The 25,019-nt window shown below is 39.1% G+C and overlaps 1 protein-coding gene across 2 annotated transcripts in view; it reads left to right on the top strand.

Annotated features, from left to right (window-relative positions):
* Positions 1 to 25,019, top strand: part of LOC141164964 (teneurin-2-like) — a 2,056,926-nt gene that overhangs the window by 1,382,932 nt on the left and 648,975 nt on the right. The window lies entirely within an intron of this gene.

Raw genomic sequence — 25,019 nt, 5'->3', positions numbered from 1 at the left:
TTTGATCGCCCGTTATTTCATTTTACTACAATGTTGCGGCGATCAAAAAAACGTAATTCTGGCGTTTGGACTTTTTTTCTCGCTACACCGTTTACACATCAGATTAATTCTTTTTTTATATTGATAGATCAAGCGATTCTGAACGCAGCGGTACCAAATATGTACATGTGAGGTTTATTTATATTTTTTTATTTTGAATGGGGTAAAAAGGCAGTGATTTAAACTTTTATATTTTTTATTTTTATATTTATATTTTTAAACCTTTTTTTTACGCTTTCTGCATGCTTCAATAGTTTCCATAATAGACTAGAAGCTGCAATTTCCTGATTCCTTCTACTGCATACAGGCGACAAGCAGATTGCCTGTATGCAGTAGAAATGCTCATGTGCTATGAGAGCCGACCACTAGGTGGCGCTCATGGCAATCTTTACCTGACAACCACAGGGGTCTGCTATAGACCCCGGGTTTCCATGCCTACCCATCAGTCACCCGCGATGACGTGACGGGGGCCCCTGATAGGCTGGGTAAGTGACGCACTTCCGGCATTGCACTGCTAAATGCCGCTGTCAAAGATTGACAGTGGCATTTAATTGGTTAACAGTCGCGGGTGGATCGCGATTCCACCGGCGGCTGTTGCGGGAACATGTCAGCTGAACCGGCCTTTCCGACATGGTGTGTACTATTACTGACCACATCGGAAAGAGGTTAAAGAACAAAACAAATATGGGAGGAAAGAAAGCAAACCATTTTAGATAATGTTTCTCAGCAATAAATCATTTTTGGAAAAAAAAATCAAAAATTAGGCTTCAAAAAGCGCTACAAAGGATGTGAGGAACAGAAAATAATGTATAAAAAACTTCAAAATTTATTGAACTACACATTACGGAGCCAGTCCAGCTCCTTCATCAGCCTCACAGAGACTGAATAACACATGCCATCATTCATCCCTAGTGACCCCACAATCTTAACAATCTTACTGATTGGTTGGCCTCACAAAGTGAATTTATTATTTCTTTACCTGCATTAAAAAAAAACATCCAATAGCAATTATCTATGCCATTTGCAATCCCTGCAAACATATATCCAAAGCAATCCATATTGGAAGGTATTATCTATACATTCATTTAAACCCTCAGGCGTCAAGGTGGATAGTCTAAATATCAAATAAGACTCCCTGTTGACAAGTTTCTATAATCTACTTGGTGTATTTTGAGCTATTTATTCTATAAGGGTAAGTTTCAGACAATTAGGGTCTTTTTTTGTGATCAGTGATGAAATGTTTGGATGTACTATATGCATAATAATACCATTCCTTATATTATACCTATGACAATTTATTCTGTTGTGTGCTGCTTACGTTGTGGGTCCAACGTACTAAAGATTGCAGTCATTGCAACAGATAGATAACATAGTTGTCATTGCAGTTTAAAAGTTGATTGATAAGGAAAACTTCTCCTGTGATCGTAGACAAGAATGTTGTCCAACCTTGTTTTATCATTTTGCAACTCAAACATTTCATTCCCCCACACTGATAGGAACCTCTAATGGGTGTCTGAACTAAGGGCCCTTGGGTGGGGTGAGTCAAGAGTGAATCTGAATTGATGGGGTCTGAAGTGCTATCCAGCAATTCTCATTCCACTAACTCCCCAGAGTTGTCAGCTGACAACTTGCAATGTTCAACTTGTTTCTATTGATTCATTGTATATAACTGACTGCTGTCAGTCCGGCTGGGTGAAAGAAGACTGAATACATTTGAACCCATGATTGCTTTCATACTTTATGTGTGATAAAATGTTCTACAATATCTATTTATACAATGCACTGTACATTAATAAATATGGTGACAAATCCTCTTTATTGCAAGTATCAGAAGTTAAAATTATTATTTTGATATACAGATTCAGTAGTAAATATGGCCACAGTATCAACAATCTCATTAAACCAGAAAAAATATTTAAAGCAACATATTTCTGCAGTTTGCAATCTCTGACATGTGAATACAAATTCTTCGCTATCTTGCCACAAGATAATGTGTCATTAGCAATGCTTCTTCACGCTTTCTTGGTGTGTTTTTCACACAGTGTTAAAACAATTAACTAATATTAAACAACCATGGAGAAGATTTGAATTGGATTGAAGCATTACACTATGAGCTGTTTATGAGGGGTAATAGCGAATGTTAATCAATATACATGGAAGATCTGCTTCCAATACGGAGGTTTTTTTTTCTTTTTACTAATGAATCCTTATTACAACTATTGACTTGCTTTGAATGACAGGTCTAAAAGCACTTTAGTCTTTTCTAGATGGATTGGCTGTGATACTAAAATTATACACAAGAATGCAGTGATCATTTTGTTAACATGCAAGAGTCCTGGCTGGCAGGATGCAATAGTCACAGATTCATTGAAATGAGTAGGAAATGAAGCATAGCTAGTCTGTATAATTAGAAACTTCACAAAATGACCTAATATATTCTCACGTGGGTGTTCGGTCATACTGTCTCTTTAATTAGATATTGAATAAATGATACACTTTAATCAATGCTACTTTGGTTGCTCCAGTTGTTAACCCTTGTTGTTATCTATGGGTAGAGCTAATCAAATGCCTGTTATATGATTGAATCCCATGTGGCATTATAAGTGTTAACTGGTAAATATAGATTAAGTGCAATATTCACTTTATTGTGTAGACCTCAAGACGATTAAAGTTCCCCAGAGTATCAATAGACTTACCTTTCCTTATTACAGGAATGTGAACGATAAGGGAAAAAAAGAACAAATGGCAGAATTTAATTTCCCTATTAACTAAAATAACAGCATATAGATACACAGATAATGACTCTTGGCAGTATTTGCTTATTAGAATTTTAATGACAGTAATGACCTCTATAGAAGGGTTACCTTTGAGATAAGGGCTGATATCTTTTATGACTGCAAGAAACTCATTCTTGGGAGCATTATAATTTTCTGTGTTAAATATTTTTAATAAAATCAAAAGACAAAGAAAACATGTCCTAATATTATCATAAGGGTGTATTCAAATGAATTAATAAAGCATAATGTACTGTGAGAATGAAGCCCTGCAGTAACAATCTGTTTGGATTTTATAACATGCAGTGGATTTGAAGATCTGTGGCATTGTGGGATGCTTTATAGGTGACATTTTATGCATATAGATCTGTGTTTGAAATTTATGTTTTATATGATCCCAGCCTAAAGGCCACCTTACATATCAGATTAATGTAGGTAAATTTACATTAGAAAAGATAATTAGATTTGCCATTCATGCCAATTTTGTTGGGACTGGCTGACCATCCAATGTGTCTGTCAGCAGCTTCCATAATTAAATATACATGTGCACTAAGGTAAAGAGACCCTGCATGTGTATGGGAAGTGAGTAGTTATGACCGAGAGTGCTCGTTTAACCCTTTCACCGAGCATGCTTGGATGCTTTCTGAGTATCTTCGGAGTGCTCTTATATTAAGTTCGAGTCACTGTGTCTACATGATTTATGGCTGTTAGTCAGCCTCAACATATATGAAGATTCCATAGCAAACAGGCAATCTCTGCATGTGTTGAGGCTGACTAACAGCCATAAATCATGCATACGCAGGGACTTGAACTTAATATACGAGCACGCTGAAGATACTCGGTAACCACCCGATCATGCTTGGCGAAAGGGTTAAACGAGCATGCTCGCTCATCACTAGAAGTGAGATGAGCAGCTCACCCAACAAGCATTTGACTAACCACCATCTAAACTGTATGCACTGTCTTGGTTTCAGCTTGAAATCAAGTAAGGAAATTCTAGTAATCTACTAATGAAAGGCAAAGTCCTCAATAACATCTGTTGGATTTTTTTCACCTTTCAGTTTATAAAACAGTTTTTTTATGGTTGAGTTAGACTGACAGACGTGTCTATTTCAAGCCAAACTACTGTATGTGACTGCCATAACTGGATAATAAGTAGATGTACAATGCTCGGTGAAACTAAGCTTTGGGGCTAAGGGTAATTGTCCCAGATGTCCTTGTAACAGCTTTCACTATGACAAATCCACAATCGTAAGCATTAGATGTGAACAACTGTACTGTCAGACTAAAGATCACTGCTCGTGGCTACCATTATAATCAAATGCCAAAAAAAACTTGTTATGGTTCTGAGAAATATAATAGAAAAAGTCCTCTTCAAACGTCTCTTGCTCATTTATTCTTTCTTTTACACATCGCAAATACTGGATGGAAAATACGTATAAAGGACAAGTGTAGAGCAGGCTTGATGTCTCTTTGCTTTTTCTAGTAATCTCACTTTGCATGATTGTATTCTTACCACAGAAAACAATGGAATGTGTAAACCAGAAGGATTATGATTATGATAATAAACTCCGTAATTGTGTTATAAGGTAGCCCTGAAGTTGTGTAAGCTGCTTCTGTTTTAACCTCGAGGAGTGTAGAGTTAATTGAGCAATCTATTGAATTATGTGCAGCCATTCTGTTTTGTAGTATATATAAGTATGTGGGCATGCTTTCTTTTTATGGAGCAGAGAAGAGGAGGTTAGACTCCATTTCTAATCATTTCACATTTTCTTTTTATTCACCATAGTATTCTTACTCTGTTTCTGATAATAAGCCACTGAATCATTTGCCATCATCATAAATATACTATATGTTTGCTTTTACATGAACATATATGCATGTGTCTTGACCGCACATATTACAGTAAGTGTAAAGGCTCTGAGAGGTGTCTCAAGGGCAGTAATAAAAGTATGAAGAGACATTGCATTTACGCTTCCTATCTAGTTTCTGTATGGATTTCTATGTGAGTGCATGTGTTCGTTGTCAATGGGGTAGTTTATTTGATCCAGTTTATGGCAAAACAGGGAATAGCAGCACTTTTATGACTGAGCTTAATTTTATTCAATTGCAATAAAGGTTATTTATGGATGGCTGAGTACAACAAAGTGTAAATAACCCAATTTATAGCAGATGTGGGGATATTGCACTGTGTTTATCTCTATTTAGCTGGGACCCTTAGAAGCCAAGGTATTTTTTCACTGTTTAATGCTAACAAGTGCTAAAAGAATGTTTGGATGAGTATAACACACCATACAAGTATAGTAAAGTGTAATAGAGGTGGATGCAGATGCATATCTAGCAGTAATTGTCAACTATGAAACTCACTGCTTCAATCTGTTATACAGTGTACAAAAGTTTTAAGCAGGTGTAAAGAAAATGCCACAAAGTAAGAATGCTTTCAAAAATATAAGTTAGTAGTTTATTTTTATCAATCAAAACGCAAAGTGAATGAACAAAAGAGAAATATAAATGAAATCAATATTTAAAGTGATTATTATTTTTCGCTAAAATAGCATCAAAGCATCACTTCTTCTAGTTACTCATGAACTCAGTTTGTGAAGGTACTAATCTTGGAAAACTAACCACACATCTGTCAATGAAGACTTGCACAAATCATTTTCTTCTTCATGTGATCCTAGACAGACTAGAACTTGTTGAGATCAGGGCTTTGTGAGGGACATATAATCATTTCCAGGACTCCTTATTCTTACACTGAAAATAGTTCTGTATGACCTTGGCTGTGTGTTTGGGGTCGTTGTCCTGCTGTAGATGAAAATGTGAAGCCGATCAGATGTCTCCCTGATGGTATTGTACGATGGACAAGTCACAGCTTACATTCCCCATTATCCTGTAGAGTGAAAGGCCGTAAGGGTAGGGTCCCCCCCCCCTCTGTACCCATCTGTCACTATTAGTTTGTTCATTAAAATTTCTATTTGTGTTGTGTATGTAACCCCTCCTCATGTACAGCACCATGGAAGCAATGGTGCTCTAAAAATAAACAATAATAATAATAATTGAGGACAATTAACCCCTTCGCAACTAGGCCAATTTCCATTTTTACGTTTTTATTTTTTCCTTCACTTCTTTTCAGAGCCATATCAGAGACATTGAGATATGAGGGCTTGTTTTTTATGGGACTAGTTGTACTTTTGAATGACGCAAATCATTTTACCACATAGTTTACTGGAAAATGGGAAAAAAATTCCAAGTAGGGAGAAATTGTGAAAAAAAGCACAACATTAAAATTGATTTTTGGGAATTGTTTTTACGGTGTACATTTTGTGGTAAAAATTACCTTGCAATATGATTCAGCATATAAGTACAATTATGGTGATATGAAACATGTCAAAAAAATGTTGCCACCATTTACTGAAGCTCATAAAGTTTTTATTTTTTAGCCAATGGAGCTGTTTGACAGCTTGTTTTTTGCAGACAGGAGAATATTTTCACAGATTTTTGACCATTTTGGGATATATGTGTTGTTTTGATGGCTTGTTACAGCATTTTTTGTGGAATTGCAGCGACCCAAAAATCTTAATTTTGGTTTTCATGATTTTTCTTCATTTATGGTGTTTACTGATTGGGTTAATTAAACATTTACTTTTTACTGTTCTTATTAGTCTCTTAATGGACTTGAAGTTGTGATCGTCTGATCACTGTACTATATATAGCAATGCCACAACATAGCTGCATATATTAATTACTATGTGCAGCTATGCTGTGGCATTGCTATATATTGCACTGTGATCAGACGATCACAACTTCAAGTCCATTAAGAGACTAATAAGAACAGTAAAAAATAAATGTTTAATTAACCCAATTAACCAAAGTCTTGGTCTCCTTTGTAGCCCCACCACAGGCTGTGTTTTAAAGGAGCTCCATAATGACAAGCAAGGGGACCTTCAGCAGTCCCCCACCTGTCATAGCATACCATCGGTGACCCTAAATCAAGTCGCGAGTGTACCAATGGGCGCAGGGAATACTCTCATGAGTTTGACAGCGGCATTTAACAGGTTAACAATCGCAAGTGGAGTTTCTAGAGGCAGGACTTGGCTCTAACGCAAAGCCATTATATGCCGGGTATGGGGCAAGCTCTTCTCACAAGCTCTCCACACACCCGCTTCCGACTTGCACCGTACATGTAGTGCCGTGGATGTCATGTAGGGGTTAATCCTGACTGGATCCCAAACCCATTTGCTGAAATGCAGCTCCAAACTTGAAAAGTACCTCAATAATGCTTCACTGTTGCTGACAGATAATATTTTGAATAAAAAAAAGAACAAGGACTTTTCAGGTGACACACATTATCATGTCACAACACATGTCAGAGTCAGAAGCCCCGGGGCAGAAGTGTGAATATGCTGAACATCACACACCAAAAGAAAAAAACGGCTTTTGTTTTTTTAACTCCCTTGTCGGCCCTCTAACATCTTAACAATATATAACTTGCAGGGTACCTCATATGCCATCTTCTTGCCTTTGATACAGCCTTGAAAGTCAAGCACACATTTTTTCCAGTAGATGGTGGCTGATTTAATTATGGCTGATTGTGGGGAGCCGATGGTTGGCCATGATGGCTAGGGGTCTGCTGAAGACCCCTGTGCCTGTCATGGAGGTACTCCTGTGAAATCAGTAGATTAGTACTCCTGTGAAAGTCATCTTGTTGCTGGCATTCTTTGAAGACCATGATTTTTGCTATACATAGCTACAAAGCATTACTATATTATGGTATCAGATTATCACTGGTTCAAGACCCTTAAGTTCCCCCATTAAAAATTAATACATAAAAAAATACACGTATTTGGTATCGTTGCCTTCGTAAAAGTCTGTTCTATCAAAATATAAATAAATTAATCCAAGAAATCCAGAAAACAAAAATTAATCTCCAGAACTGCACTTTTTGCCCGCTACAGCAACATAAAAAAATGTAATAGGTGTCTATCAAAACATTGTATCTATACCAAAATGTTATCAGTCCTGTGTGCAAAAAATAAGCCTTCACAAAGCTACATGAATTGAAAATTGAAAATGTTATGACTCTTGAAAAATGGGGTCACAAGCAATTTTTTTTACAATTTTTAAAAAATTAAATAAAAAAATACCATTTCAGTAAAACAAAAACTGTGCATGTTTGATAATGTTTTTAGAATCATACTGACCTGGAGAATCATATTGCCAGGTCATTTTTACTGTGAAATGAACACTGTAAATTAAAAAAAAAATAATTTTTTTTTTTGCTATTTTGCCACACTTGGAATTTCTTTCCCGCTTTCCAGTACATTACATGTTAAAATGGATGGTGTTGTTCAAAAGTACAATTTGTCCCATTAAAAAAGCCCTCACATGACCATCTCTACAAAAATATTTTAAGAAGTTATGGCTTTTGGAATAAGGGGAGGAAAAAATTTAAGCGCAAAAACTAAAAATTGCCTGGTCCTTAAGATGTTAATCCAGCAAAATGGTGACCAACCACCATCTTGCTGGATTCACACAAAGCAAATTGCCCAAAATTTGGATTCACTTGAGTCCACAAACTTTGTAAAATTTTAAACAATCTCGAGTAAGTATGTGTTTAATCAATTATCATACAATTTAGCATATCCATATAAAATAGTCGAAAACAAAACATTGTCAATTCATAATTACTTCTATGGCAACCATTTGTTACTTTACTAAATATGTTGTTTTTGATGTTTTTATGCCTAATTTAGGGTATATAAAATTTAAATATTTAACTCTAATTATATACACATACAGTGGGGAAAATAAGTACAGTGGGTACGGAAAGTATTTAGACACTTTTAAATTTTTCACTTTGTTTCATTGCAGCCATTTGGTAAATTCAAAAAAGTTCTTTTTTTTTTCTTATTAAAGAACACTCTGCACTCTATCTTGACTGAAGCAAACAGAAATGTAGAAATTTTTGCAAATTTATTAAAAAAGAAAAACTGAAATATCACATGGTCATAAGTATTCATACCCTTTGCTCAGTATTGAGTAGAAGCACCCTTTTGAGCTAGTACAGCCATGAGTCTTCTTGGGAATGAGTCATCAAGTTTTTCACACCAGGATTTGGGGATCCTCTGCCATTCTTCCTTGCAGATCCTCTCCAGTTCCATCAGGTTGGATGGTGAACATTGGTGGACAGCCAAGGTCATGGCTCTGGATGGGGCAGTCAAGAATGGTCACAGAGTTGTTCTGAAGCCACTCCATTGTTATTTTAGCTGTGTGCTTAGGGTCATTGTCTTGACAAGTCTGAGGTCTATAGCACTCTGGAAGAGGTTTTCACATAGGATATCTCTGTACTTGGCCGCATTCATGTTTCCACCATGTTTCACTGTTGGGATTGTATTGGGCAGGTGATGAGCAGTGGCTGGTTTTCTCCACACATACAACTTAGAATTATAACCAAAAAGTTATATCTTCGTCTCATCAGACAAGAGAATCTTATTTCTCAAAGTCTGGGAGTCCATGTGTTTTTGAGCAAACTCTATGCGGGCTTTCATATCTCGCATGTCTTGCACTGAGGAGAGGCTTCCATCGGGCCACTCTGCCATAAAGGCCAGACTGGTGGATGGCTGCAGTGATAGTTGACTTTCTGGAACTTTCTCCCATCTTCCTACTGCATCTCTGGAACTCAGCCACAGTGATCTTGGGGTTCTTCTTTACCTCTTTCACCAAGGCTCTTCTCCCTCGATTGCTCAGTTTGGCTGGAACGACCAGGTGTAGGAAGACTTCTGCAGGTCCCAAACTTCTTCTATTTAAGGCTTATGGAGGCCACTCTGCTCTTAGGAACCTTGAGTAATGCAGAAATTCTTTTGTAACCTTTGCCAGATCTGTGCCTTGCCACAATTCTGTCTCTGAGCTCCTTGGGCAGTTCCTTTGAGCTCATGATTCTCATTTGGTCTGACATGCACTGTCAGCTGTGAGGTCTTATATAGGCATGTGTGTGCCTTTCCAAAAAAAGTCCTATCAGTTTAATTAAACACAGCTGGACTCCAATGAAGGAGTAGAACCATCTCAAGGAGGATCACAAGGAAATGGACAGCATGTGACTTAAATATGTGCCTGAGCAAAGGGTCTGAATGCTTATGACCATGTGATATTTCAGTTTTCTTTTAAATAAATTTGCAAAAATTTCTACATTTCTGTTTTTTTTCAGTCAAGATGGGGTGCAGAGTGTACTATAATGAGAAAAAAAAAATGAACTTTTTAGAATTTACCAAATGGCTGCAATGAAACAAAGAGTGAAAAATTTAAAGGGGTCTGAATACTTTCCATATCCACTGTATATACACTGCCAATTTTGCAAATTTACCCACCTACAAAAAATGGAGAGGTCTTTAATTTTTATCGTAGGTACTAGGTATATTTCAACTGTGAGAGACAGAATCTTAAAGGGAACCTGTCACATCCTAGCTGCTCTCTAGACTGCCCCCATAGCTTTGTTAGTGATGCAATGTGCATCACTAACAAGCTGTTTTCATGAAAATTGGTGCAGCTATAATGATTTTATAATGTTTAATATACTTAGATCCTACCTGCCTTTTCAGTCATAGGGGTGTGCTTGTCATATTCAGTCATAGGCGGATGCAGCATTCACTCACTGCTGGCGCCGCCCATGCATTTGAATCCTGCTCCCGGCAAGCGGTGATGGGGTGTCCAGTGGTTGGCGAGGCCAGCTAGTCCGCATTTTATCTACGTGAGATTTCCAGACTAATGCTTGCGTGAACCGGCACATGCGCTATCAACATGTAGTAGTCAAATTATTGGTATTTTTGCCTCTACTGTGTCGTTTTTTACGAAGTTGCAGATAACATGAGTTGGATCATCCTTTGTTGTCTCAAAAAAGGCCCAAGCTAGGCAGCCCTTGAAGCCCCTGCGAACTGCAGAACCGTGACCGCTGCTGGCCACAGCTACAGGTGAGGCTGAGGATGAAGTGCTTGTCATGGCTGCATCACTCTGTGTCTGTGCAGGAGGCTGCAATGTAACCTCCACGTCATCCTGCTCCTCCACCTCCTCTGTTGAGCTACTCAGCTGCCTCTGGGATGACACCAAGTGGAATCTTCAACCTCATCATCATCCTCTCTGTTCTTGCACTCCTCGCCCTGAGAGTTGCCCTCCTCCTCTGACTGCCCTGACAGGACTACAGTCCGCGTGTGCATCAGGCATCTGAGTCTCAGGATTACCTCCACCCCCTGGGGTTAACATCGAGTAATGAGGGTCTGGATTCTGCTCGGACCCTACTTCGTCCTGTCCTGGATCCAACATAAAAAAAATTTGGGCATCAGTGCAGATGCTTTCCTCCTCTTGAGTCTGTGAATCTTTGGAGCAGACCTCTGATGCCCATGAAATAGAATGTGTGAACAGCTCTGCAGTCAGTTAGGTGGTTGGAGAGTTGTGACGAGGGGGGAAGCAAGGGTAATTGGGGTGCCACCTCTGAGGACTGTACTGTGTGTGATGTTAAGGTGGAGGAAGAGGAGTAGAGGCCATTTGATGCAGCACTTGCCATCCACTGGAGCACATGCTCTTTATGGGCCTCATCTACAAGGTGTAACGCTGTGCGGCTGCTAAAGAAAGGGAATCAAGTTGTACGTCTAGGAACAGAAGTTGTCAGTTGTCTTTGAATAAGATGAGCCGGTGTTTGTTCAGTAGAGCTTTCAGTAACATTACCACCTAACCCACGTACACCTTGAATACCAAGCCTATTACCCCCTTCCACCATGACCTCACTTTTCCCAATCATGTTGGATGTACCCTTTCCCTCTTTTAATCAGCTGTTTCACAACCCTAGGCCCAGGCCTGTCAGTCACCTGTCACTAAACTAACAATCAGTATTTATTTGCTGAGACAGTGTGCCTGGACCACACAATTAGCACAAAGGATTTAGATGCTGAAATTTGGACTGCTGGCTGGACCACATAATTGGCACAAAGGATTTAGATGTTGAAATATACTGTATACTGCTGGCTGGACCACATAATTAGCACAAAGGATTTAGATGCTGGAAAGTCGATTTCACACAGGATCCTATCTGTATGAACTAGCTGACAATAAAAGCCTAGATAATTATCTGACTACTTGCAGCAGCAGCAACCTGTCTGTGCTGTAACTTAGATAAAATGGCACCAAAACAACATGTCTGCTTTTTATATGAAGAGGGACATGTGACTTCGGCAGCCAATGACACAAGCCCTTGTGTCTGGACGTTGTGGATGGTTCTGCGCCCTGATTGGCTGCCGGAGTCTCCACACATTAAGTTATTAAAAAAAAAAAAATAACAGTTGGGTGCTCCTCTGTCCTCTACCCACTCCTTCCCCTCATCAAACACGTCCACCCGCTCATCATATAGCACCACTATTCTAGCCAAAGTCCTAACAAAAGCATTAGAGGAAACTCTATCATTTACCCAGCTTTGCCGATTTTGAGGAAAATGCTCGGGAATCCAAACATGAATCCGAATGTGCAATGTTCGTGCTGATTTTGAGATTGGCAAAATTTTCCCGAAAAAGTCTGCTCATCTCTAGTCTTGTCCCCATTGCAGAAAATCACCCCCAAAGTGTGATTCCCCCACAATGCTTCATGGTTGGAATGGTATTCTTGGGGTTGTACTCCAGTGAGTGGAGTTGATACCAAAATGTTCTATTTTGGTCTCATATGACCACATGACCTTCTCCCATGCCTCCTCTGGATTATCCAGGTCATTGGCAAACTTCAAATGGGCCTGGACATGTGCTGGCATGAGCAGGGTGACCTTGCGTGCCGTGCCAGATTTATTTTAATCCATAACAGCGTAGTATGACTAAGGGTAATGTTTGAGACTGTGGTCCCAGCTCTCTTCAGGTCATTATCGAGGTCCTCTTGTGTAGTTCTGGGCTGATTCCTGACATTTCTCAGAATCATCCTTACCCCATGAGGCGATATCTTGCATGGAGTCCCAGACCGAGAAAGATTGACAGTCATCTTGTGTTTCTTCAATTTCCTAAAAATTGTGCCAACAGTTGTTGCCTTCTCACCAAGCTGCTTGACTATTGTTCTGTTGCTCATTCCAGTCTTGTGCAGATCTACCATTCTGTCCCTGGTGTCCTTAGACAGCTCTTTGGTCTTACCCATAGTGGAGAGGTTGGAGTGTGATTGAGAGTGTGGACAGGTGTCTTTTACACAGGTAACAAGTTCAAACAGATGCAATTAATACAGGTAATGAGTGAAGAGTAGGAAGACTTCTTAAAGAAAAACTAACAGGTCTGTGAGAGCCAGATTTCTTGGTGGTTGGTAGGTGATCAAATACTTATTTCATGCAATAAAATGCAATTTAATTATTTAAAAATCATATAATGTGATTTTCTGTTTTTCTTTTTAGATTTTGTCTCTCACATTTGAAGTGTACCTACAATAAAAATTACAGACATGTTAGGTTTGAGATATAAAAGTCTGAAAGATGGAAACATCAATTGCACATTCCTTATTTACTGTAATGTTAATGTACATTAAGTAGAATCGTTGTATACAGGTGTTTGCTAATGGTAAACAATAAAAAGAAGACAGAAAATAAATGTTTTGTCTTTTTATGTTAAAAGGTTTCCAAACTTTTTCTGTGTGATACTTAGTCAGTGGCAAGACTTATTGTTTTGTGTATTTTTTTGCAAGATGAGAGAAGAGCTGTTTGCAAGCTCCTCGGGTATGTCAAACTATATAAACTCATCGACTCTAAGCAACACTTTCTGAGGTTTCTAAAAGACTGGAAACTGTCTAAGTAAAAAAAAAAGGCCAAATAATTGTGTCTGAAGACTAGAGAATCCATAATCAGTACAAATGTAGACATACAGGATAATCTTAGAATATTTTTTATTATTTCTCACATATTTTTAAAACTTTGTATAAAAAATATTTTGTTTTCAATAGCTAGAATTAGAAGTGAGCTACTATATTCAAGTGGAATTGAATTCTTCTGGGATTTTTCAAAAATCCACATCAGTCAAAATGCAATTCACTTCTGTGCGGATTCAGCAAAATGGTGGCTGCTAAAAAAACATTTTTCAGAACCATAAAGGTCTTTTACAAAGTTGGAAAAGGAAAATAAAAAAAAATACTTGTATTCACCTTACCACTCATCCCTGGCCCCTTTGCTTCTCATCCTATGTTCTGATTGCAACCACGAGTGCTGAAGTGCTGAAATCCTACAGGCCTGGGAGGTTTCTGCGCATACGCACACAGTGCATGTCATGATGTTATGACCTTTTGCATACTTATGCAGACCCGGACCACCATCAGAGACCCAAGAGCATAACAATGGACATTAAATTTGCATAGAACAACTTCTCTCTGAATCGAATTTTCCAGGAAAATGGGCAAAATTTAATTTTGCCTGATCGGCACATCTCCAGTTGCAATTACATTGCCAATAATTAGATAACATCTTCTTTATTGTAACTAACAAATTAAAGGGAACCTGTCACCAAAAATAATGCTATTAATACTGCAGATATGCGGTTAATCTGCAGGTTAAGAGCGTTATTGTGCTGCCCGGTGCCTGCATGCAGTCAAATGCAGCGGGTGGAAAAAAAACTTAAATCTCCTCACCAGCATTTGGTTTCAGTCATGGGGCGGGGGGGCGCCGTGGGTTCAGTCATCGCTCCAAGAATATAGGGCAGCCTCTGTAACTGCACCCCTGGCCGGGACTGACACTGGCTCTGCATTGCGGTCGGCGGTCAGTCAGGACCAGGGGTGCTGTTACAGCAACCACTCTGTATTCTCTGAGCGATGACTCACTGAACTTGCGGCATCCCCGCCCCCATGAATGAAAGCGAATGCTGGTGGGGAAAATAAAGTTAATTTTCTCCCCGCTGGATTCAGCTGCATGCAGGCACTGGGCAGCTTAATAACACTGTTAACCTACAGATTAACTGCATATCTGTAGGTTAATAGCATTATTTCTGGTAACAGATTCCCTTTAAAGCTGCACTCTAAACTGCTATAACATGTAAACATTGAATATATGAAATTGGAACTGCATTACTGCTATAGAAAACATGTTAAAAAATGAAGGCACTTAGCGCACAAACTGGCCAATTCATGTGAGCACAGCAGCCAGAGACAATTTGTGCTCTAAGTACCTTCATTAACTAACATGTTTTCTGTAGAAAACAGCAGTAATGCATTTCCAATTTCATATATTCAATGTTTACATATTATAGCATTGCGTTATAGTTTTCTGTCTAAAGACTGTTTCGTTATTATCGTTATGTAATCGTTATGTTTATTAATAGTGATACCACATATTATTTGTAACAAAATTTTATATATCAACAATTAGAATTTATTAATTATCATTAATATTCCTATTCTTATATTATTCAGCTTATCGTATAGTTACACCCTAATATTAATTGTAAGGCTACATGCACAGTGCATTACCATACTTCTATGATTTTTTTTATAAGGTGTTTTACAGTATTATAGAATCTCACAAAAAATTGTGCCATTTTCCATCTCAACAGATATTTTCACCTAAAAGCAATGCTTTAAGGGGGGGGGGGGTATCTCTTTGCACTCTTCTTTATCCCCATAGTGCTGTTTGACATAAATATTTGATGTATATAAGTTTGTGCTCCATGACTAATATATACAGTGCATCAGGCTGATCACATGGTAGATTTTCTATACTGGTACAACCAACTGCAGAAGCCTGACTAATATACCCTACTAGGCACCTTTAATTGCTAGGATTAGTGATCTCTCCAATTTAGCCACCCATATGCCACTGCCCATAGTTATAGCAGCACATGAAAGTTTGACAGCTCATGGACATCCCCTTAGAGCAATCATAACCAGCTGATGGTTATTATGGTAACCGAAGGCCTAACAATGCTATTGTTGTATGCCACACTATGACACCTATTAAACTCTGCTGGAGTTTAAAATAAATATTTGGTATGCTGTGCGCCCGAATATTACTTTTCAATCACATATCGGGTAAAACCATGTTCAGGATAAATTGCAGGATGAACTGTTTCATTAATTTTTTCATATTCACATTTCTGAAAATGACAAATTTAGGGCTAAACAACATTTTCAATTTTACTGCTTCCATGACTCAGTGTTAAAAAGATCTGTGAAGTACCTGATGGTTAAAGATGTTCAACACAATTCTAGAGTAATTAATAGGGGGTTTCTTTTTTGGCACCTCAGATGCTCAGCAAATGAGACATGGCGTTTGCAATTTATTCCAGGTAATTTTGAACTACAAAAATCTAATAGCTTTTCTTCACTTCTGAGCTCTGCTTTGTGCCCCAACAGCACACATTTGTGATGCGGTTTGGAGAAATTGTGTAACAAATTTTGTTTTTAATTTTTTCCTGTTAACTCCTTGTAACAAATGACAAATTTGGGCTAAGTCAATATTTAAGTGAAAAATTTTTAATTTTCCTTTTTTTTCTTTCCATTTTGCATTACTTCTTATAAAACACTTAAAGAGTTAACACATTTCTTGAAAACAGTTCTCATTAAGTTTAGAGGTGCTATTTTTTTAAAAGCCTATCACCTTTTGGGTTTTAAAAATGTATAGTCCCTTAAAAGTCCTGAATAGGTCCATAAAAAATAAAATTTGTAAATTTCCATGAAAAAATGAAAAGTTGCTGCTAAATATAAATCCTTCTAACATCCCAAAAATTTTTTTTGATTCTGTCTCTCACAGTTAAAGTGTACCTATAATAAAAATTTACAGACCTCTCCATTCTTTGTAGGTGAGAAAACTTGCAAAATCGGCAGTGTATAAAATACTTATTTTCCCCATTGTATGTCACAGAAAATAGTTAATAAATAATATTGCCACATGTCTACTTTCCATCAGCACAATTATTGAAGCATCATTTTTTTTGTTAAGGAATGTATCTAGATGTGTGTTGAGAATTTTGAACCCCCAGATACTTCACAGATGTTTATAATGTAGAGCTGTAAAAATAAAGTCTCATTTTTCCCCCACAAATTTTATTTTAGACCCAAATTTTTATTTTCACAAGGTTAACAGGAGAACATGGTCCCCAAAGTGTTTTATGCAATTTCTCCTGAGTACGGCGATACCCCATATGTGGGTAAAAATTACTTTTTGGGCGCATGGCAGGGCTTAGAAGGGGAGAGCGCCGTTTGACTTTTTGAATGCAAAAATAGCTGGAATCGAGAGCCGGTGCCATGTTGTTTTTTGAGAGCCCCTGATGTTCCTAAACAGTGGAAACAAGTGACCCCATTTTTTGAAACTAGACCCCATAAGGAATGTATCTAGATGTGTCGTGAGCCGTGAAATTAAAAAAATCACATTTTTCCCACAAAATTTTTTAGTCCCAAATTATTTATTTTCACAAGGGTAACAGGAGAAAATGGAACCGAAAATTTGGTATGCAATTTTTCCTGAGTGCTCAAAAATCCCATAAATGGTCAAAAACAACTTTTGCGTCACAGTGCAAAGCTCAAAAGGGAAGAACCACCATATTGGTTTTCAGATTTTGCTGGAATGGTTTGAGAGTGCCAATGTCACAATGGCAGAGCCCTTGAGGTGCCAGAAGAGCAGAAACTTCCCATAAATGATGTCATTTTACAAACTAAACCTCTCATTGAATTCATCTAGGGGTGTAGTGAGCATGTTGACACTACATGAGCCTCACAAAAATTTATACCATTGGTCGGTAAAGAAAAAATAATTACATTTTTACCTCTAAAATGTTGTTTCAGCCACAAATTTTTAATTTTTATGAGGGCTAATAGGAAAAATGAACCTCAAAATGGGTAAAAATGGCACTTAAATTTGTCCCACAAGTTCTGCTGAACGTGGAAATACCCCAGCAGTCTATACAGTACTGCTTAACCACTCAACAAAATTCGGATCGGAAGGAGCGCTATTTGCGTCCTGGTGTGCAGATTTTCCTAGAATAGTTTGTGGACTCCATATACAGAGCCCCTAAGTGCTAGAAAAGCTGAATCCCCCGTCAAGGGACCCCATTTTGGAAATTATAGCCCTGCCAATGCTAAATGTGGTTTAGTCACACTGTGGGGTCCAGAAGGGAGAGGGGCATTTGGATTTGGAAGAGCAGAATTCATTGATTTTCTTTTGGGGGATGAGGAGACATAGTGCTTTTACAGAGCCTTTCTACCATCATTAATATGAAAGCCTTGAGGACTTCCTTTTTTTGTGGATTGAGATGAAGCTTTTGTTGGGAACATTTAACATAATATTTAGGATCACATTTATTTGGCTCTCTACATTGAGCACTTACATCGAGGTTTTCATCTAAATCTCCTAGTGACATGATTCAGAGGAATCCACCCCCCCCCCGAGGGATAGATTTGCTATAATGAGGCAGAAGGGGTACTCTGGACTCCATCTGGTTTCTTTTCAGTAGTGTTCTTTTCAGAATTACACAAAACATTGGCCAACTGTGCTTTTATGCACCCCTAAAAAGACGGACACAGCCGGATCATAGGCCAGACAGCGTTCACAGTGATTCCATCTGCCTCATTATAGGGAATCTTCCATGGATGGTTTGTCTGAATCACATATTTCAGAGATTTAGAAAGGAACACAAGAGCAAGTGCTCAGCGAAGAGTGTAAGATAAATGTGAGCTTAGCCTTACTGCGAACTTTGGTAGAATGAAAAATCAACAGTAGGTGAAGCATTGGTTTTATTTATTTTTTATGCCATTCCTCGTGCTGTGTAAGTGAATAGACTACTTAATTCTTTGGGTCAGTGCGATTACAGCAATGCCAGATTAATAATGGGCTTTTATGTTTGGCTACTGCTACACCACACACTAAAAGATGCTTTTTTTTTGTTTTTAGAGCTATAATTTTTCCATATTTCTGCCAACACAGTCACGTGAGCTTGTTTTTTATAGGACGAGTTGAAGTTTTTATTGGTACCATTTTCGGGCACATAATAATTTTTTGATTCGGATTTTTGGGAGGCAAAATGAACAAAAAACAGCAATTCAGAAATAGTTTTTTGTTTTTTTTATGCCATTTTGCATGTGGTAAAACTGATAAGACAACTTAATTCTTCAGTTCAGTACAATTACAGCGATACCTCATTTATGTCATTTTTTTATGTTTGGTGCTTTTACACAAAAACTTGCAGCTTGTTTTTTGCAGGACAAAATGACGTTTTCGGAGATACCATTTTTATTTACATTCGTCTATTTGATTCCGTTGGATTCCATTTTTTTTCCAGAGGTATTATGAAAAAGCATAGTTTGCCACTTTTGTTTTTTTTTTTTTACAGCACTCACTAAAGGGACTAAGTAGTGTAACACTTTTATAGATCAGGCGTTAGGAATTCGACATCGTGAAATTGGCTCCTACATGGGACCCGTGGTACTCCTACTTTCCGCCATAAGTCCCAGAACAAGCTAAAGTCTCGCCCTATTATTACTGGGGGCAGAAGGTCATTAACTACTTCAACCTCATGGGACTCAACCCCACAGTTAGTTTTTATGGTCACCCTGGCCACAGGGTAGTATTTGGCATCCCCGTGAATGCAGCAAACACCCATGTTTTTTCCGGGGATCAACTGGTGGGGAAGTGTGGCCTTTACCAAAGTCACCAAACTCCCTTAGTCCAAGAGTCCTGCCATCCACCTGCCCAGGATATTGTAATTGGGCATAGGGTATGGTACATCCATGTGGCCTTGATACTTAGCATTTATTGTTATTGATATTTTCTACTTACAGAACTGTTTGCTATGCAAGTACTGTGCATGTATTTCATGTATTAGGTGTTTACTATATACAGGTTGATGTGGTATTAAGTTTCCCCTTCATATAGTATACTGCTTTTTTAATGTATTTTTAATTATTATGATTAATAAAAATTATTTATTTATTTTGGAGTGATCACCCTGTTCCTTGGGTAGTTATTGCAACCTAGAGTGGTGTTTAGTAGTTTTTCAGGGGTGCCTCTGGGTACTTTTTACTTATGGACATTTTTTGTTGAACATATAATATAATTGATATAATGATATAATGTTGATATAATGTCTCCAGCAGTGACCTTGGGCATTACCTCCTGCACCCCTTTGAACCTTGGATGCCCTACCCCTTTTTGAGCCTCCACCCCCTGGTGAGTCCCCCAGTATGGAGTGGGCTGCTTTCCCAAGAAACCTTCGACCTCCTGATACCTCTCAATCAGACCAACCAATTCATCAGCATTTCAGGGATCACCCTGGGCAACTCAAGTCTGTATTGGCTTTGGCAGGGAATGAACAAATTGGTCCATAACCACTCGCTTTACCATCTGCGCAGAGGTAGAGGACTCCGGCTGCAGAAATTTTTGGACCAGGTGCAGTAGGTCAAACATTTGAGAGCAAGGGGTTTGTCACGGTAATACGCCCAGCACTGCACCCAGTGCGCCCTAACAGTCGTCGTTACCCCCAAGCATGCTAGAATTTCAGTTTTTAATTTTCCATATTCCATGGCGTCTTGCAAGGCCAAGTCATAGTAAGCCTTCTGGGGCTCCCCCATCAAGTATGGCGCCAGCACCTCTGCCCATTGCTCTTTTGGAAGCTTCTCCTTCTCAGCGACCCTCTGAAATATCGTCAGAAAGGCTTCTACGTAATCACCCAGGGTCATTTTCTGAAGAGTTCCCCTTTCCACCTTCCAGATGGAAAAGTCATCCACTGACCTTAGGGTTGGAGCTGTCGCCGTGCCACAAATTGCCTCAGTGAGCAAATCATTCTGCTGCTACTGTTGTCGGCGCTGGTCCTGTTGCTGCTGCTGCTGCTGGTGCTGGAGCTGCTGCACAAGCAGTTTAGTGGTCTTCTGTTGTTGCTTCTGCTCCCTGTGCTGCTGTAGCTGCTGCTTTTGCTGTCCCTGCTGTGCTTGCACAAGATGCTTAATTAGTTCCTCCAGTTTGTCCGGCGTCACTTGCTGTCTTATGGCAGACTTCATCCAGGACATGTAACATCTTTTATAATAGTCACATTTGTTCACTGGGAATGATGCCCACAATTCTAACACCACCCATGGTAAAGAGGCTTGCTCGGCTGTACACAGAGGTAGACACAGAACACTGTCTCTTTAAGTTTTGGGTTGGTGTATTGAAAACATCATAAACCAACCTAGAGTTCATAAAGTAAACACAGCTTATTCGGCATAATAGCAAAGCAAAATAAAAAGATACAGCACAGTCCATATATCGGCTGGGGTCCGGCCACTCAGGGTTAACCACACACGGTTCAGTTGTAGCCCAACACATGCAAGCTCCTCTCTGCAGAAAGCCTCACCAGATACTGAGCAACACATCAGTCACAAGGCTGGCTATTTATAGCCCAGACCACACCCTGGGGTGGAGATATGGTGAATGGCCTCCCACCCGCACTATAGTCATTCACATCAAACATGCCCTTTTAAATATGGCTGATTAACCCTCTCTGCACCTACCATGCAGGAGAATACTTCCACGTTTCACATCACTGAAGCTAATAGCCTCAGTGAAACATATCTCCCCTCCAGTATTCTGCCAGTGACTTTGTCAAAATATATTCATTCAATATAACCAAACTATTAACTTGTGTATATTGCATTTTCTCTCTTTCTTCTATTCTTTACTATACTTTATCTGTGCTGGAAAAATCCCAAGAGCTACTGTAAGTTACAGAAAACCTTTGTTATATTGTGTAGAAAATACTAATCTGATGATTGTCAAGCAACTGAAAGGAAAAAATATTTCTTCACTGCATGTACTTTTAATGACACAAGTATGCCTCCCATATTTTGTTCAGATTGCTCTTTTAAGGGCAATTTCTTTTTTCTCTGAAGATACTTGAAACTCCCGATGTTTGCTCTTCATGTATGCTCTACATCAATTTTGTTAATGCTTTTTGTAAATGTTTACATTTCTCTACATATTACTACCTACAAAATGATGACAGGAATAATAAACCACAAAACTGCTATATAAAATTGCTATCTTTATTAACTGCATCCCACCACAGCACTGTTATTTTCATGTCATAATAAATTTATCACATTCCATTAGGACATGAAAAGTCAGCAAAACTTCACCGTTGGATTGGGATCCAGTGGCTCCCACTGCATAACAGTGGAAGAGATATAGGGAGCAGAATGAGTGCTGTGAGTGTTTACAGTGGCTCAATTATCTCTTTACAAGCTGAAGTCAAAAGCAATTGTTGTATGTAAAGAGTTTAACAGTGAGAACTTGAAACCTTTGTCATTCTATCGGATCACAGGTATCCGATGGTTGCTTTGGCAACCAGATGCCTAACAACAGCTTGGCAATGGCCAAGAATAATTGAACTTCATGAAAGTGGTAAATTTTGGTCAATATGATTTGCATTTATTTATGAAAATGGGAAAAATTTGACAAAAAATTAAATTTTTTTCACAATTTTCAAACTTTAAATTTTTATGCCCTTAAATCAGAGAGTTAAACCACACAAAATAGTTACTAAATAATGTTTCCCATATGTCTACTTTATATCTGCATTATTTTTGAAACATTATTTTTATTTCTCAGGAAGTTAGAATGGTTAAATATTTATCAGCAATTTCTCATATTTCAAACAAAATTTAGAAAACCATTTTTTTAAGGACCACATCCGATTTGAAGTAACTTTGAGGGGCCTACTCAGAAACTACCCAAAGTGATACCATTCTAAATACTGCAACCCTCAAAGTACTCAAAACCATATTCAAGAAATGAATATAAAATTGTGCTTGCGCTGGTAACGTTAGGATTGGAGATAAGAATAAAGAGGTTTTTTTAAAAGGATTTTTAAAAGGATGTTTAAAAATAGGATGCACAAGTTGATTAAAGCTTGAAGTTTATTTAGGGCTAATATTACAATAAAATGGGAAAAGACAGGGAGTAAAGGATATATAAAATAATTGTAAGATAAAATAAACTAAGTGCATAGGAATTTTGAAGGTAGAACTGTTGGGGTCGTGATGACATTCCACTCGTCCTCCAGTCACTCCAAATTCAAACTATGAGCATGGGTCAACCATTCAAAGAATGAGTCAGACAACAAGCTGGTTCAAACTCAGAGCATGCTCAAAAGACTACTACAGACAACGTTCTCAGCAATGTTCTGTGTTTATTCCTACATACACAAAACTAAATACACTACATAATGGGGAGGGGAAAGGGGTTGTCCGGGGCGGGGTAAGCCATGAAAGTCCAGTGTCTGGCCACTCCTGATTGGTCCACATCTCCTTATCTCAGTCTCTGGGCAGATATTGCAGCCGTCAGCTTATAATCTTGTTTCGTTTCTCTGAAATAAATCTTGGCAACACTGGAACTGTCTTAGTTTAAGTTTCGATTTGAGTAATATGTAGCAAGGAAAGCTTATTGTTATATGACACAAAATGGTGGTTAGTACATAAGCAAAAAAGCGTATAAAAGTTACAAAAGTATAAAAGTTACAAATATATATATTCTCTTTTACCCCGACATTCCCCCCTAAACACTAAGCTTTCCTTTGCTTCGGGGCCTTTGAGACTGTCCATGTGTGGGGAGAGGGGAGGTGGATTTCTTCACCCAATCATCTTAGAAACTGCCCCCTTATGGGACGCCCCCAGACAATCGAGCCCTATCCTGGGTGACACATGGAGTTCTCCCAACTGTCCCTAAACAAAATCTCTCAATTGGACTTTGTCATGGGGAAACTGGTCAGGCTTGTTCAAAAAAAATGTATTTCTCCATATCTTCTCTTGATTCAGAGAGGTCCCGGAGGTTGGGACAGCATTGGTTATATTTTTCCTGTATAAGGGGATTATGCAGCACAGGACCACCAGGCCCAATACTAGTAGACCTCCCATTACTAGACAAAAAGTTGGAGGAATCCCTTGAGCCCTCCCAACCAACCTGAGAAAAAGGAGGTATCTACCCCTGTGTGGTAGCTGTCCACCCTGGGACAGACAGTAAGCATATGGAAAGGATATAGAAGAAGGTAGTCATCTTTTATAGACTCGTTCTGTCTCTCTTGCAGTGGGAGGCGTGAATCCAGGTGCTCTTGCCCTTAAGCTTCAGAGCCGTCGGGGTGGTGAGAAGCACAGTGTACGGTCCCTCGAACCGCGGCTGGAGGCAGTCTTTCCGGACAAACTTCTTCACATACACTAGATCGCCTGGGATGAAATCATGTACTGCATCACCTGTAGATTCTGGGAGAGAAGCAGATACTGGAGAGCGGGTGTTAGTCAATTCTCTAGACAAGGCAATCACAAATTTTACTACTCTATCATGTGTTTCAGACAACTCTTGGGGCCTAATCTCTCCTATCTTGGGTGGGGTCCCAAACAAAATTTTATAGGGAGTCAGCCCATGTTTGGCCTGAGGAGTGTGTGTGATATGATACAATACTATAGGGAGTAGGTCGGGCCAGGGGAGGGGATGATCTTGGGTCATTTTCAAGAGCTGGGTCTTGAGTGTGGAATTCATTCTCTCCACTTTGCCTGAACTGGCAGGATGGTATGGAGTGTGGAGGCCCAAATCTGTTCCCAACATGTTCCAGAGTTCTTCGTAGATATTTGCTGTGAAAGCTGGTCCTTGGTCCGATTCTATGACTTGGGGAACTCCAAACCTGTAGGCAATTTCGGTGATCAGTTTCTTGGCTGTGACTTTAGCAGTCATGTTGACAACCGGGTAGGCCTCGGGCCAGGCTGAAAACATATCCACGGCTACCAAAACGTACTCCTATTTTCCTGCTTTAGGCATTTGGATATGGTCGACTTGTATTCTCTGCCAAGGGTAGTCTGGTTTAGCCAGGTGTTGAAAAGGGACCCGTGCCGTACATGTTGGGTTGCAGGTAACGCAGACAGAGCAGGATTTTGAGTACGCAGTCACAGTGGAAGAGATTCCGGGTGCAAAGTACAGTTTCTTGATACATGCCAAGGCTTGATTCTTTCCTCTGTGTGTAGGCCCGTGAGCCCATGCTGCCACAGCTGAGTACATGCGTCTAGGCAAGCAAGGCTTCCCATTAACTTGGTAAAGAGTCGAGTTGACCTTTGAATCTTTGTGACTTGCCAGCACGGCTCCTGTCGCTTTCCATTGCTTAACTTCTTCAGTGGGGGGTCTTCCTTTGTTCCTCACACAATTTTTCTTCAGGCATCCTGACCCCCCTGGATTCCACTCGTGTCTCCGCTGGACTTGTATGGTCTTCC

Source organism: Phyllobates terribilis, unplaced genomic scaffold, assembly GCF_046119375.1.
Source record: "Phyllobates terribilis strain yellow unplaced genomic scaffold, ASM4611937v1 Scaffold_11__3_contigs__length_659146591, whole genome shotgun sequence".
Classification (NCBI taxonomy): domain Eukaryota; kingdom Metazoa; phylum Chordata; class Amphibia; order Anura; family Dendrobatidae; genus Phyllobates; species Phyllobates terribilis.
This window is presented reverse-complemented; position numbering and strand designations above follow the sequence as displayed.